Source organism: Oncorhynchus clarkii, chromosome 16 (assembly GCF_045791955.1).
Source record: "Oncorhynchus clarkii lewisi isolate Uvic-CL-2024 chromosome 16, UVic_Ocla_1.0, whole genome shotgun sequence".
In the NCBI taxonomy this organism is placed as follows: domain Eukaryota; kingdom Metazoa; phylum Chordata; class Actinopteri; order Salmoniformes; family Salmonidae; genus Oncorhynchus; species Oncorhynchus clarkii.
The window spans coordinates 569,200-583,896 of NC_092162.1; the positions used below are offsets into that span (position 1 = coordinate 569,200).

General features: G+C 43.6%; 1 protein-coding gene across 1 annotated transcript in view; it reads left to right on the forward strand.

Annotated features, from left to right (window-relative positions):
• The window catches only part of LOC139367853 (signal induced proliferation associated 1 like 2), a 306,546-nt gene that overhangs the window by 162,988 nt on the left and 128,861 nt on the right, over nucleotides 1–14,697 (forward strand). The window lies entirely within an intron of this gene.

Genomic DNA, 14,697 nt, shown 5'->3' on the forward strand with positions numbered 1-14,697 from the left:
TGACTAACGTACACCTTTACACCAGTCTATTAAGCCTTGTGTGTTTCATGCCAACCCAACATCCCAGATTTAGGCCTTACATGTACAGCTCGCCCGGTCTCTCCTCTCCTGTGCCATCCTTGGTCTCTCCTCTCCTGTGCCATTGTTGTTCTCTCTTCTCCTGTGCCATCCTTGGCCTCTCTTCTCCTGTGCCATCCTTGGTCTCTCCTCTCCTGTGCCATCCTTGGTCTCTCTTCTCCTGTGCCATCTTTGGTCTCTCTTCTCCTGTGCCATCCTTGGTCTCTCCTCTCCTGTGCCATCCTTGGTCTCTCCTCTCCTGTGCCATCCTTGGTCTCTCCTCTCCTGTGCCATTCTTGGTCTCTCTTCTCCTGTGCCATCCTTGGTCTCTCTTCTCCTGTGCCATCCTTGGTCTCTCTTCTCCTGTGCCATCCTTGGTCTCTCTTCTCCTGTGCCATCCTTGGTCTCTTTTCTCCTGTGCCACCCGTGCCATCCTTGGTCTCTCTTCTCCTGTGCCATCCTTGGTCTCTCTTCTCCTGTGCCATCCTTGGTCTCTCTTCTCCTGTGCCATCCTTGGTCTCTCCTCTCCTATGCCATCCTTGGTCTCTCCTCTCCTGTGACATCCTTGGTCTCTCTTTTCCTGTGCCATCCTTGGTCTCTCCTCTCCTGTGCCATCCTTGGTTGCAAACCGTAGTCTGGCTTTTTTATGGTTGTTTTGGAGCAGTGGCTTCTTCCTTGCTGAAAGGCCTTTCAGGTTATGTCAATATAGGACTCGTTTTTACTCGGGATATAGATACTTGTTTACGTGTTTCCTCCAGCATCTTCACAAGGTCCTTTGCTGTTGTTCTGGGATTGAAAAACAGTTTTAATGACTCCAACCTAAGTGTATTTAAACGTACGACTTCAACTGTATCACCAAAACATGACACCCCCTCTGTATTCAAGAGCATGTCTCACCGATGGTGCAATACTAACACCTCACGTTAGGTCAAATAGGGTCTAGGCTACAACATATGCAAATATCAGATTTTTCTTCTTTTTAGATTGACGTCTGGGGTAAAAAAACATTCAAGAAATTGTCAAATAGTTTGACAAGCTATTTAAGCTTTTAAATGATATCAAACTCAGCTGTTTTTCTTTTCCAGTGATGAAGACATGGATGTATCATGATATTGTGGGGTATGCGAAGAAAATCAACTTCGAGAACTTACTCTCTTGAATGTTCTGACATTCAGGTGCAAAGAGTCCCTTCCTGAACACTTCCACAAATATGTGGGTTTCCTTCAAATCAAAAGGGGTCACAAAGGGATTGAAATCAAATGTATTTACACTGCTTCGATTTTATGGCGATTTTATGTTCCAAACATATTGCTCGCTATACTGTATGTCTGCTGCAGAGAGACAAGAAGAACCATCGGAAAACAAGCTTTGATCAGTCATGGAAAGGAAAGTGATGAAAACATGTTGGCTGACTATTTAAAAACAAGATGGAGAACAAGCTATAGGAGTTCTGGCTCAGGTACGGCCAACTAGCGGCAGCTAACCCTACCTAGCAAAAATATTTGGAGACAAAGTATCGATATAATATCATTCCAAAAAATATTGTCATATGTAAGTGTATAGATTTTTCCCCCATCACTACAGATTGGCAGTCAGACACTTAGCATTTGCGTTTTCATGATTACAAACATTAAAGCGTATGACTAGGGTGGGCATTCTAGTTTCTTTATTTCTATGTTTTCTGTTTCTATGTTTTGGCCGGGTATGGTTCTCAATCAGGGACAGCTGTCTATCGTTGTCTCTGATTTTGAATCATACTTAGGCAGCCTGTTTTTCCACCTTACTTGTGGGTAGTTGACTTTGTTAGTGGCCTGTTTAGCCTTAGTAAGCTTCACGGTCGGTTTGTTGTTTCTTGTCTTTGTTGGCGACATTCAAAATAAAAGGAAATGTACGCTCACGACGCTGCACCTTGGTCCGGTCATTTCCCTCACGACGCTGCACCTTGGTCCGGTCATTTCCCTCACGACGCTGCACCTTGGTCCGGTCATTTCCCTCACGACGCTGCACCTTGGTCCGGTCATTTCCCTCACGACGCTGCACCTTGGTCCGGTCATTTCCCTCACGACGCTGCACCTTGGTCCGGTCATTTCCCTCACGACGTTCGTGACAGCGTCATCATCGATATATTGCTCTCTTTTCAGTTATAAAGCTATTTTACAACAACTCCTGCTGTACCTAATGTCATTACTAACCTTTACACGTACCAGTCACCATACCCAGACTCAGGGATTTCTAACACTGGATTTTCTTCGTCTCTACAGAGTTAATTCAGCTTTTAGTTTTTCTACACCATATTCTCTTCAATTTGAGGTGTTTGGTGCCTCTATTGCAATTCAGTCTGCTGAAGTGTTTGGTACCTCTAGGGCAAATCAGACTGATGAAGTGTTTGGTACCTCTAGGGCAAATCAGACTGATGAAGTGTTTGGTACCTCTAGGGCAAATCAGACTGATGAAGTGTTTGGTACCTCTAGGGCAAATCAGACTGATGAAGTGTTTGGTACCTCTAGGGCAAATCAGACTGATGAAGTGTTTGGTACCTCTAGGGCAAATCAGACTGATGAAGTGTTTGGTACCTCTAGGGCAAATCAGACTGCTGAAGTGTTTGGTACCTCTAGGGCAAATCAGACTGATGAAGTGTTTGGTACCTCTAGGGCAAATCAGACTGATGAAGTGTTTGGTACCTCTAGGGCAAATCAGACTGATGAAGTGTTTGGTACCTCTAGGGCAAATCAGACTGATGAAGTGTTTGGTACCTCTAGGGCAAATCAGACTGATGAAGTGTTTGGTACCTCTAGGGCAAATCAGACTGATGAAGTGTTTGGTACCTCTAGAGCAAATCAGACTGATGAAGTGTTTGGTACCTCTAGGGCAAATCAGACTGATGAAGTGTTTGGTACCTCTAGGGCAAATCAGACTGATGAAGTGTTTGGTACCTCTAGGGCAAATCAGACTGATGAAGTGTTTGGTACCTCTAGGGCAAATCAGACTGATGAAGTGTTTGGTACCTCTAGGGCAAATCAGACTGATGAAGTGTTTGGTACCTCTAGGGCAAATCAGACTGATGAAGTGTTTGGTACCTCTAGGGCAAATCAGACTGATGAAGTGTTTGGTACCTCTAGGGCAAATCAGACTGATGAAGTGTTTGGTACCTCTAGGGCAAATCAGACTGATGAAGTGTTTGGTACCTCTAGGGCAAATCAGACTGATGAAGTGTTTGGTACCTCTAGGGCAAATCAGACTGATGAAGTGTTTGGTACCTCTAGGGCAAATCAGACTGATGAAGTGTTTGGTACCTCTAGGGCAAATCAGACTGATGAAGTGTTTGGTACCTCTAGGGCAAATCAGACTGATGAAGTGTTTGGTACCTCTAGGGCAAATCAGACTGATGAAGTGTTTGGTACCTCTAGGGCAAATCAGACTGATGAAGTGTTTGGTACCTCTAGGGCAAATCAGACTGATGAAGTGTTTGGTACCTCTAGGGCAAATCAGACTGATGAAGTGTTTGGTACCTCTAGGGCAAATCAGACTGATGAAGTGTTTGGTACCTCTAGGGCAAATCAGACCGATGAAGTGTTTGGTACCTCTAGGGCAAATCAGACTGATGAAGTGTTTGGTACCTCTAGGGCAAATCAGACTGATGAAGTGTTTGGTACCTCTAGGGCAAATCAGACTGATGAAGTGTTTGGTACCTTTAGGGCAAATCAGACTGATGAAGTGTTTGGTACCTCTAGAGCAAATCAGACTGATGAAGTGTTTGGTACCTCTAGGGCAAATCAGACTGATGAAGTGTTTGGTACCTCTAGGGCAAATCAGACTGATGATTGGGGACCTTTTTGATGAAGAATGAGTTTATTTTCTATGATGGTGTTTTGTATTTCTGTTTTGCATTTACTAATTGTATTTCATGTGTATCTTTGTAATTAGACGGCTCATTTGTTAAACAGACCCTGGTCTCATCATGAGTCATGACTCCCTGTCAAAATAAAGGTTAGATAACAACAATATAAGAGGCCCCCTCTAGGGCAGGTGACCTAGCTACCTGGGGTGATGCCTATGTGACCTAGATACCTGGGGTGATGCCTATGTGACCTAGCTACCTGGGGTGATGCCTATGTGACCTAGCTACCTGGGGTGATGCCTATGTGACCTAGCTACCTGGGGTGATGCCTATGTGACCTAGCTACCTGGGGTGATGCCTATGTGACCTAGCTACCTGGGGTGATGCCTATGTGACCTAGCTACCTGGGGTGATGCCTATGTGACCTAGCTACCTGGGGTGTTGCCTATGTGACCTAGCTACCTGGGGTGTTGCCTATGTGACCTAGCTACCTGGGGTGATGCCTATGTGACCTAGCTACCTGGGGTGTTGCCTATGTGACCTAGCTACCTGGGGTGATGCCTATGTGACCTAGCTACCTGGGGTGTTGCCTATGTTACCTAGCTACCTGAGGTGATGCCTATGTTACCTAGCTACCTGGGGTGTTGCCTATGTTACCTAGCTACCTGGGGTGATGCCTATGTGACCTAGCTACCTGGGGTGTTGCCTATGTGACCTAGCTACCTGGGGTAATGCCTATGTGACCTAGCTACCTGGGGTGTTGCCTATGTTACCTAGCTACCTGGGGTGATGCCTATGTTGCCTAGCTACCTGGGGTGATGACTATGTTACCTAGCTACCTGGGGTGTTGCCTATGTTACCTAGCTACCTGGGGTGATGCCTATGTGACCTAGCTACCTGGGGTGTTGCCTATGTTACCTAGCTACCTGGGGTGATGCCTATGTTACCTAGCTACCTGGGGTGTTGCCTATGTTACCTAGCTACCTGGGGTGTTGCCTGTGTGACCTAGCTACCTGGGGTGATGCCTATGTGACCTAGCTACCTGGGGTGTAGCCTATGTTACCTAGCTACCTGGGGTGTAGCCTATGTTGCCTAGCTACCTGGGGTGATGCCTATATTACCTAGCTACCTGGGGTGTTGCCTATGTTACCTAGCTACCTGGGGTGTTGCCTATGTTACCTAGCTACCTGGGGTGACGCCTATGTTACCTAGCTACCTGGGGTGTTGCCTATGTTACCTAGCTACCTGGGGTGTTGCCTGTGTGACCTAGCTACCTGGGGTGATGCCTATGTGACCTAGCTACCTGGGGTGTAGCCTATGTTACCTAGCTACCTGGAGTGTAGCCTATGTTACCTAGCTACCTGGGGTGTAGCCTATGTGACCTAGCTACCTGTGGTGATGCCTATGTGACCTAGCTACCTGGGGTGTAGCCTATGTGACCTAAATACCTGGGGTGTAGACTATGTGACCTAGCTACCTGGAGTGTTGCCTATGTGACCTAGCTACCTGGGGTGTTGCCTATGTGACCTAGATACCTGGGGTGTTGCCTATGTGACCTAGCTTCCTGGGGTGTTGCCTATGTTTCCTAGCTACCTGGGGTGTTGCCTATGTTACCTAGCTACCTGGGGTGTTGCCTATGTTACCTAGCTACCTGGGGTGTTGCCTATGTTACCTAGCTACCTGGGGTGTTGCCTATGTTACCTAGCTACCTGGGGTGATGCCTGTGTTACATAGCTACCTGGGGTGAGGCCCATTTTTTAAATATATATATTTTTACCTTTATTTAATTATGCTGATCCATCCCAGTCTAAACTGTACAGTACATGATGCTGATCCAACCCAGTCTAAACTGTACAGGACATGATGCTTATCCAACCCAGTCTAAACTGTACAGCACATGATGCTCATCCAACCCAGTCTAAACTGTGTAGCACATGATGGTGATCCAACCCAGTTTAAACTGTACAGTACATGATGCTGATCCAACCCAGTCTAAACTGTACAGTACATGATGCTGATCCAACCCAGTTTAAACTGTACAGGACATGATGCTGATCCAACCCAGTCTAAACTGTGTAGCACATGATGCTGATCCAAACCAGTGTAAACTGTACAGTACATAATGCTGATCCAACCCAGTCTAAACTGTGTAGCACATGATGCTGATCCAAACCAGTTGAAAAGGGGAGGAGGGGAGAGGCAGTATCGTTCTCTCTGTGTAGACTAATAATAGAACCTGTTGTACGCCCATGGCCTCTCGTCTCAGTGAGCAGACACACTGCTTCTGTCCTCGTATTAAAGTAACTCTGAACTCAGCCCACATTTATTCATATTGTCCATCCTTTTCTCTCTTCTGTTCTCCTCCTTCTCCCCGTCCTCTTCTGTCCTTGTCCTGTTAAAACAGCTCTGCAGTTAGCACGGACCCTTCTCCCCGTTATTTTCCTCCTCCTCTCCTCCGAACCTGTCTGTCTGTCTGTCTGTCTGTCTGTCTGTCTGTCTGTCTGTCTGTCTGTCTGTCTGTCTGTCTGTCTGTCTGTCTCTCTGACGTAGTACAACACTGAGGCAGTACAACACTGAGGCAGCACAACACTGAGGCAGTACAACACTGAGGCAGTACAACACTGACACAGTACAACACTGAGGCAGTACAACACTGAGGCAGCACAACACTGACACAGTACAACAGTGAGGCAGTACAACAGTGAGGCAGTACAACACTGAGGCAGTACAACAGTGAGGCACTACAACAGTGAGGCAGTACAACACTGAGTCAGTACAACAGAGGAGGGTAATAGAGGAGGGTTGCTGTAGTAACCCAGCTGAACATGGTAATAGAGGAGGGTTGCTGTAGTAACCCAGCTGAACATGGCAATAGAGGAGGGTTGCTGTAGTAACCCAGCTGCACATGGTAATAGAGGAGGGTTGCTGTAGAAACCCAGCTGAACATGGTAATAGAGGAGGGTTGCTGTAGTAACCCAGCTGAACATGGTAATAGAGGAGGGTTGCTGTAGAAACCCAGATGAACATGGTAATAGAGGAGGGTTGCTGTAGTAACCCAGCTGAACATGGTAATAGAGGAGAGTTGCCGTAGTAACCCAGCTGAACATGGTAATAGAGGAGGATTGCCGTAGTAACCCAGCTGAACATGGTAATAGGGAGGGTTGCCGTAGTAACCCAGCTGAACATGGTAATAGAGGAGGGTTGCTGTAGTAACCCAGCTGAACATGGTAAGAGGGTGTGGTATTTGGCTTTTAACAGAGGGCCCAGAGTGTCATTCAGTGTAGAATAACAGAAGGACAGAGCTGAATGTATTTACATGTATGATGAGCTAGGGTATATAACTATCTCATTAGATGTGTTAAAATATTGTAATTAGATATGGTAATACGCCATAATAGATACAGTCATTGGGTAATAACAGAGCATTCATTAGCTCTGGTAAAACAATATCATTCATTAGCTATGGTAATACCAGATCAGAGATCATTCATTAGCTATGGTAATACCAGATCAGAGATCATTCATTAGCTATGGTAATACCATATCAGAGATCATTCATTATCTATGGTAATACCAGACCATTCATTAGCTATGGTAATACCAGATCATTCATTATCTATGGTAATACCAGACCATTCATTAGCTATGGTAATACCAGACCATTCATTATCTATGGTAATACCAGATCATTCATTATCTATGGTAATATCAGATCATTCATTAGCTATGGTAAATCCAGTTCACATTTACTGTCTTTAATGCCCACTGTATCTATTAGGATAATTAGCTGTGTTGTTTAACACCTACGCATGTGGTTAGGCTTCACATGTTGGCATTAATGATCTGGTATATGTATTACCCTGGGTTTGTCCCTCAGAAGACAATGAGGGTTTCTTTCCCCGTTGTATCAGTGTGAGTTCCGGAGTTCTACATCCCCGACCTTCTAAGCTTCACTGAACTGTCTAATTACGCACTCTTGGTTCCCTTTCCCCTGATTAGTAATTGTATAAATGTGCCTCTGTTCCCCATTGTCCTGGTCGATGATATTTACCATGGCTGTTGGACCTGTGAGTGCCTGTGTTGTTGTTTCGGCTTTCTAGCGTGTTGTTCCCATTAACGCCACTGTTTTGGAGCATTTGTTCATTTCCGCCTCCCCTATCAAGTCCATAATGTGACAGGAAGGGGAGCCATCATTAGTTAGGGTATTGGAATATTCCACCCACAGAGATTTTACTGCTCAGAGACCCATTAACATCTAGGTGTATGATTGATTAACTGTCAGCCTTCAGAGCTGATTATGATTTAGTAAGGCTTGAGTTTAGCTTCACAGAGATTTATTCCATGAGAATAAAACTAATCCCTACTCTATGCCCTATTGCAGAATCGACATGGACTTAAGTGTTTTATGTGGGACTCTACAGAGTCATCTAACAGGACCATTAGTCCTTTATAATAACAATGCACGGGACGAGACCCGTAATGACAATACACAGGACGAGACCCATAATGACAATACACAGGACGAGACCCGTAATGACAATACACAGGACGAGACCCGTAATGACAATGCACGGGACGAGACCCGTAATGACAATACACAGGACGAGACCCATAATGACAATACACAGGACGAGACCCGTAATGACAATACACAGGACGAGACCCGTAATGACAATACACAGGACGAGACCCGTAATGACAATGCACGGGACGAGACCCGTAATGACAATACACAGGACGAGACCCGTAATGACAATACACAGGACGAGACCCGTAATGACAATGCACGGGACGAGACCCGTAATGACAATACACAGGACGAGACCCGTAATAACAATACACAGGACGAGACCCGTAATAACAATACACAGGACGAGACCCGTAATAACAATGCACGGGACGAGACCCATAATGTATAGTCCTGTATAGTCATTTTATCAATCCTCTATAATCCTCTATAGTGCTCTATTGTCCTCTATTGTCCTATACAGTCCTCTACAGTCTTCTATAGTCCTCTACAGTCCTCTATAGTGCTCTATAGTCCTCTATTGCCATCTACAGTCCTATAATATCCTCTATAGTCCTCTATAGTCCTCTATAATCCCCTACTGTCCTCTATAATCCTCTATTGTCCTCTACAGTCCTCTTCAGTTCTCTTCAATCCTCTATAGTCCTTTGTTGTCCTCTTTTGTCCTCCACAGTCCTCTATTGTCCTCTATTGTCCTCTACAGTCCTCTATAATCCTCTATTGTCCTCTATTGTCCTCTATTGTCCTCTACAGTCCTCTATAGTCCTCTATTGTCCTCTATTGTCCTCTACAATCCTCTATTGTCCTCTATTGTCCTCTACAGTCCTCTATAGTCCTCTATTGTCCTCTATTGTCCTCTACAGTCCTCTATAATCCTCTATTGTCCTCTATTGTCCTCTATTGTCCTCTACAGTCCTCTATAATCCTCTATTGTCCTCTACAGTCCGCTATAATCCTCTATTGTTCTCTTTTGTCCTCTATTGTCCTCTACAGTCCTCTATAATCCTCTATTGTCATCGATTGTCCTCTACAGTCCTCTATAATCCTCTATTGTCCTCTATTGTCCTCTATTGTCCTCTACAGTCCTCTATAATCCTCTATTGTCCTCTATTGTCCTCTATTGTCCTATACAGTCCTCTATAATCCTCTATTGTCCTCTATTGTCCTCTATTGTCCTCTACAGTCCTCTATTGTCCTCTACAGTCCTCTATAATTCTCTATTGTCCTCTATTGTCCTCTATTGTCCTCTTCAGTCCTCTTCAGTCCTCTTTAATCCTCTATAGTCCTCTATAGTCTTCGATTGTCCTCTACAGTCCTCTATTGTCCTCTATAGTCCTTTGTTGTCCTCTTTTGTCCTCCATAGTCCTCTATTGTCCTCTACAGTCCTCTATCATCCTCTATTGTCCTCTATTGTCCTCTACAGTCCTCTATAATCCTCTATTGTCCTCTATTGTCCTCTATTGTCCTCTACAGTCCTCTATAGTCCTCTATTGTCCTCTATTGTCCTCTACAGTCCTCTATAATCCTCTATTGTCCTCTATTGTCCTCTATTGTCCTCTACAGTCCTCTATGATCCTCTATTGTCCTCTATTGTCCTCTATTGTCCTCTACAGTCCTCTATAATCCTCTATTGTCCTCTATTGTCCTCTTCAGTCCTCTTCAATCCTCTATAGTCCTCTATAGTCTTCGATTGTCCTCTACAGTCCTCTACAGTCCTCTATAATCCTCTATAGCCCTCTATTGTCCTCTACAGTCCTCTACAGTCATCTATAATCCTCTATTGTCCTCTATTGTCCTCTATTGTCCTCTACAGTCCTCTATAGTCCTCTATTGTCCTCTATTGTCCTCTATTGTCCTCTTCAGTCCTCTTCAGTCCTCTTCAATCCTCTATAGTCCTCTATAGTCTTCGATTGTCCTCTACAGTCCTCTATAATCCTCTATAGTCCTTTGTTGTCCTCTTTTGTCCTCCACAGTCCTCTATTATCCTCTATTGTCCTCTACAGTCCTCTATCATCCTCTATTGTCCTCTACAGTTCTCTATAATCCTCTATTGTCCTCTATTGTCCTCTATTGTCCTCTACAGTCCTCTATAATCCTCTATTTTCCTCTATTGTACTCTATTGTCCTCTACAGTCCTCTATAATCCTCTATTGTCCTCTATTGTCCTCTATTGTCCTCTTCAGTCCTCTTCAGTCCTCTTCAATCCTCTATAGTCTTCGATTGTCCTCTACAGTCCTCTATAATCCTCTATATTCCTCTATAGTCCTCTATTGTCCTCTACAGTCCTCTACAGTCATCTTTAGTCCTCTATTGTCCTCTTTAGTCCTCTATTGTCCTCTATAGGATAATGGATATATGTGCCTGTATATATGTGGCCGTTGGACCTGTGAGTACCCGTGTTCTTGTTTCAGCAATCTATAGTCATTTGAGTCCTATATAGCCCTCTCTTGTCCTCTACAGTCCTCTACATTCCTCTACAGCCCTCACTAATCCTCTATAGTATTCTATAGTCCTCTATACTCCTCTATAACCTTCTATATTCCTCTAAATGTCCTCTACAATCCATTTGTAGTTATCTGATCCATCATTCACAGTCCTCTATGGCCCTCTACTGTCCTCTATAGGTTTTATAGTCCTCTAAGTCCTTTATAGTCCTCTGATCCATCCCCTATAGTAATCTGATCCATCAAGTACAGTCCTCTATAGTCCTCTGATCCATCATCTATACTGTTCTACAGTCCTCTATAGTCCCCTAATCCATCCTCTGTAGTGTTTTACATTCCTATATAGTCCCCTGATCCATCCTCTATAGTCCTCTAAAGTCCTCTATAAGCCGCTATGCTCATATACAGTCCTCTACAGTCCTCTATAAGCCTCTATACTCATATATAGTCTACTACAGTCCTCTATAAGCCTCTATACTCATCTAAAGTCCACTAAATGCCTCTATACTCCTCTACAGTCCTCTATAGGCCTCTACAAGCCTCTATAGTAATTTCATCCATCCTCTACAGTCCTCTATAGTCCTTTGAGAAATCTTTTATATAGTCCTCTATAGTCTCCTGATCCATCCTCTAAGGCCCTCTATGGTCCTCTATATATTACTCTACAGTTCTATATAGTCCTATATAGTCCTCTACCATCCTCTACAGTCTTATATAGTAAATTACAATCCTATATAGTCCTATATAGTCCCCTGATACATCCTCTATAGTCCTCTATAGTCCTCTATAAGCCTCTATACTCCTCTATAGTCCTCTATAGTCCTCTAAAAGCCTCTATACTCATATATAGTACTCTATAGTCCTCTAAAAGCCTCTATACTCATATATAGTACTCTATAGTCCTCTAAAAGCCTCTATACTCCTCTACAGTCCTCTATAGTCCTATATAGTCCTCTGATCCATCCTGTATCGTCCTCTATAGTCCTCTACCATCGTCTACAGTCTTTTATAATCCCTAACCCTAACCCTCTGAGACATTTACAAGCCTAACCCTAACCCTCTGAGACATTTACAAGCCTAACCCTAACCCTCTGCGACAATTACAAACCCTAACCCAGTCTGAGACATTTACAAACCTAACCCTAACCCAGTGTAAGACATTTACAAACCTTAACCCTAACCCAGTCTGAGACAATTACAAACCTAACCCTAAACCAATCTGCGACATTTACAAGCCTAACCCTAACCCAGTCTGAGACATTTACAAACCTAACCCTAACCCAGTCTGAGACATTTACAAACCTAACTCTAAACCAGTCTGAGACATTTACAAGCCTAACCCTAACCCAGTATGAGACATTTACAAACCTAACCCTAACCCAGTCTGAGACATTTACAAACCTAACCCTAACCCAGTGTAAGACATTTACAAGCCTAACTCTAACCCAGTCTGAGACATTTACAACCTATGAACAACTAATTGAAGGACATTTGAATTGATCCTGAATAGCAGTTGTTCCAACTCATATAGAATAGTTTCCTCAGCAGCTATCTCCCTTTAACCTACTGACTATACATTTGGCTCAGAACCATCATGCATCACCCAGACCTTGATGCACTGATGTACTCGTGGTTCAGCCCAGCCCTTAATCAACTAGTGGTTCAGCCCAGCCCCTCTTGGGGCTAGGGGGCAGAATTTTCACTTTTGGATAAATAGCGTGCCCAATTTCAACTTCCTGCTACTCATGCCAGGAATATAAGATATGCATATTATTCATAGATTTGGATAGAAAACTCTCTGAAGTTTCTAAAACTGTTTGAATGATGTCTGAGTATAACAGAACTTATGTAGCAGGCAAAACCCCGAGGACTAACTGTTCAGAACTGTTTTTTTTCCTCTCTCTGTTCCCTGACATGTCATTGCCCAGGGATATTTCTTAGGAACCTGTTTTCAGTTCCTACCGCTTCCACTGGATGTCACCAGTCTTTGGAATTTGGTTGAGGTTATTCCTTTGTGCAATGAAGAAGTAGGCCAACTAGGAAATGGGTGCACTTTCGTGAGTTGCGCAAGATGTGAAAAGTGGCGCTGGTTTGTTTTCGTTCCTGTATTGAACACAGATTTCCCCGTCTACAATTTGATTGATTATTAAAGTTTAAAAATACCTAAAGTTGTATTATAAAAGTAGTGTGAAATATGTTGGCAAAGTTTATAGGCAACTTTTGAAATATTTTCTAGTGACGTTGCGTTTTTTTGTAAGCTGTTTTTTTCTGGATCAAACGCGCTTTATAAATGGACATTGTGGATATATATGGACGGAATTAATCGAACAAAAGGACCAATTGTGATGTTTATTGGACATATTGGAGTGCCAACAAAAGAAGCTTGTCAAAGGTAATGTATGTTTTATATTTTATTTCAGTGTTTTGTGTAGCGCCTGCAGGGTTGAAATATGCTAACCCCTTTGTTTACTGCTGGTGCTATCATCAGATAATAGCTTCTTATGCTTTCACCGAAAAGCAATTTTAAAATCTGACATGTTGTCTGGATTCACAACGAGTGTAGCTTTAATTGAGTATCTTACATGTGATTTAATGAAAGTTTGAATTTCATAGTATTTTATTTGAATCTGGCACTCTGCATTTTCCCTGGCAATTGGCCAGTTGAGACATTTGCATCCCACCTATCCCTAACTAGTTTTAATGAACTAGTGGTTCAGTCCAGCTCTTGATGAACTAGTGGTTGAGCCTCTGATGAACTAGGGGTTTAGCCCCTGATAAACTAGTGTTTCAGCCCAGCTCTTGATAAACTAATAGTTCAGCCCATCTCTTGATAAACTAATAGTTCAGCCCATCTCTTGATGAACTAATAGTTCAGCTCATCTCTTGAAAAACTAGTGGTTCAAACCAGCTCTTGATAAACTAGTGTTTCAGCCCAGCTCTTGATAAACTAGTGGTTCAGCCCATCTCTTGATGAACTAATAGTTCAGCCCATCTCTTGATAAACTAATAGTTCAGCCCATCCCCTGATGAACTAGTGGTTCAGCCCATCTCTTGATAAACTAGTGGTTCAGCCCAGCTCTTGATAAAATAGTGTTTCAGCCCAGCTCTTGATGAACAAATAGTTAAGCTCATCTCTTGATGAACAAATAGTTAAGCTCATCTCTTGATGAACTAGTGGTTCAGCCCCTGATGAACTAAGGTTTCAGCGCTGCTCTTGATGATCTAGTGTTTCAGCCCAGTTCTTGATAAACTTGTGGTTCAGCCCAGTTCTTGATAAACTAGTGGTTTAGCCCCTGATGAACTAGTGGTTCAGCCCAGCTTTTGATGAACTAGTGGTTCAGCCCATCCTGTGTCGCACTAGTCTGCACTACATTGACACACTAGCCACCCAGAGGGATTGTTTAGATTGTAGGTAAACAAAACAACCAGGGGTGGCTGAGTTTGTATAAACAACTATATTCACCTGAGTCAGTCAATCAGCTGTGTTCCTACTAATCCCAGCAGAGCAGACCTACATGCTCTCTCTGTTTGGATTGTCAGCAGGATAGTTTGACCCACTAGACCCCACTAATCTGCAGAGTGATTCAGGCAGGTTGGAGTGGGTGTGGCTCTCAGCCTCTGAAACCTCAGACCGTTTTAGGGGGAGTGTTATTGTGGCTGCTAAAGTGCTCAGTCTACTATCTCACATTGAGCTGCAATCAGTGAGTGGAGGAGAAACAAACAGGAACAGACCACTCCATTAGTTAAGTTTATCATAACAGACCACTCCATTAGTTCAGTTTATCATAACAGACCACTCCATTAGTTCAGTTTATCATAACAGACCACGC